We start from the raw sequence: 2,500 nt of genomic DNA, 5'->3' as shown, positions 1-2,500 counted from the left end.
GAGGCTTCTATTGCAACTGCTTCTGTCTCGTAGTTTGAGCAGGAGCTTCCGTAAGAATTGTGGATTTTATCATAGGTTTTATCTGGGTATTCTACTACAAACCCATACCCAGCATTTTTAGTTCCTTTGTGGGCAGATCCATCTGTGGAAACATGTATCGAGTTGTCTGGGTATTCTTGTATTGTGTTCATTGCTAAAGCTTGTATATCTGATTTGTTTTTATTTCTTGTTGTTTCTTCTATGAGGTTAGTCTTTATTTTTGGAAGTTTTAGTTCGGCGTATGGAGGTTTTTGACTGATTAGAATAGATTTTTCTATGTTTTTTGGTTTCTGGGAGTCTGTGTCTTTCGTTCAAGTTGTTAGCAATGTGTAGCAGGGATGTTTGTTTAAATCTTGTTCTTGGTTTCCATTTCTCTGCCAGAACTCTGTTTGGATGGTTTTCCTCTTTTCGTTTGTATCTTTTAACCATTTCAAGCACTGCTGATTCTCTGCGAAGTCCAAGTGGTTCCACATTAGTGTGTATTTCACATGCTGCTGTGGGTGTCACCAGATGAAGCGAAGGCTTAGTTTTGTACTCGGTCCAAGGTTTTATGTGTGTTTTTACTACCTACCTTTTGGAGTGCTAATTTGTAGTCCATGACGGAACGCACATAGCCTAAATAGAGTTGTCGAAGCGAGTTTTTGTCTACTCCCCAATTAGTACTGGCTAGTCGTTTTAGTAACTGGAGTCTCTTTGTGGCTTTGATTTTTACATTCTTAGTGTGTTTGTTCAAAGATAGTTGTCTGTCTAACTGTATGCCTAAATATGTGGGGTTTTCTTCTTTTGCGAGTCGATGGCCTTCGATAGAGAGAGTTATTTCTTTCTTGGAAACAGGATGGCTTTTAGTAAATATAGAGTAGACTGTTTTATTGCAATTTACTTTTAACTTTCATTTATCACAGAAGGTGTTTAAGCTTTCTAAATCTTCATTTATTCTATTGGAGGCTATTGGTAGGTGCTTTGTAGTATACCACATAACTAAATCGTCAGCATATAGGGCCTTTTCTGTCTGTAGTACTTCTGGTAGATCATTTATAAAAATAAGAAAGAGAGTACAGCTGAGGCAGGATCCTTGTGGGAGACCTTCCTCTAATACTTCTCTGCTCAACAGTCCGTTATTAATTTTTGTTTGGATTGTTCTGTAACTTAGAAATTGTTTAATCCAGAAGTAGTGATTTCCATCATTTCCTTGGTCCAACATTTTTTATAACAACCCTTTCCTCCATACTTTGTCATAGGCTTGTTGGAGACCAACAAAAACCGCCACTGTATGTTTTCCATCTTGAAAGCCATCTAATATTTTTTAACTTAATCTACACAATTGGTCTTCTGTTCTTTGCCCTATCCTAAAGCCTGCCTGATATTTATTTAGTAGGCCACATGTCTCCAGCCACCAGTATAATGGGTTATTTACCATTCTCTCAGCGATATTTCCAACACATGAGGTGAGAGATATTGGTCGGTAACTTTTCGTTTTTGTCGGGTGGTTTATCTTTCTTTAAGATTGGAATTATAATAGCATTTTTCCATCCCCTTGGTACTATTCCTGTCTACCATGTTAGATTTATAAGTTTGAGAAGCATCTGTTTAACATCTCACGCTAAGATGCAAGAGCATTTCATTGTGTATCTTATCTGGTCCAGGGGATTTCCTTAACTTGAGTTTTTTCATAGCTCTGTGAAGTTCTGACATGGTAAAGCCCTCTTTGAACAGATATGAGATAGCTTTAGGGGCCTTTTCTTGATGTTTAAGGTTTTTAATCAATTCCTTGTCCTTTTCACTTCTTTTTGATGCCTTGTTTACTGAAGCAAAATGTTTGTTAAAGATTATGGCTTTCTTTTGGTCATCTACGATTGTTCTTTCTGTAGTTTTCATGGGCGTTGGTTTGGTTTTCGGGGTTTCATTGTTTAGAAAGTAAGGCCCATGCTTTTTCCCATTTTGATTGAGGTCAATATTAGCGCATGTGTCTGCCCATTTCTTTCTTTTAGCGTTGTTAATAGTTGTTTTGACGATTGCAGATGCTTTATTGTACTCAATCTTGTTTTTAATTGTTTTGTTTTCCTCTAAGTTTTTCCTTGTTTCCTTTCTTGCATTTACTGCTTTTTCAATTTCTTTGCTCCAGAAGGGTTTGAAAATTTGTCGACTACCTCTTGGAATTCCTGCTTTTGCAGCTGCAAGAATTGCTTCGGTGAGGGCTTCGTTTAAATGTTCTACACTTAATGTATCTGTAATTTTTGGAAGCTGGTCATCTATTGTTGCTGTGAAAACAACCCAGTTTGCTTTCTTGAAATTCCATTTGGATTTCTGCTCAAATGTTTTCTTCTGTGTTTGTACTGTTATTTGTGTTAGGATTGGTGTATGGTCACTGCCTATTTCATCCAGGACTTTAATGTGACAAGAATCCAGAAGGTCAGAGGAGATGATGGTTAGATCGGGATGACTGAGGGACACATGAGCTCTG

This window comes from Berghia stephanieae, chromosome 2 (genome assembly GCF_034508935.2).
Source record: "Berghia stephanieae isolate SIO BIC M18660-M18661 chromosome 2, UCSD_Bste_1.3, whole genome shotgun sequence".
In the NCBI taxonomy this organism is placed as follows: domain Eukaryota; kingdom Metazoa; phylum Mollusca; class Gastropoda; order Nudibranchia; family Aeolidiidae; genus Berghia; species Berghia stephanieae.
This window is presented reverse-complemented; position numbering follows the sequence as displayed.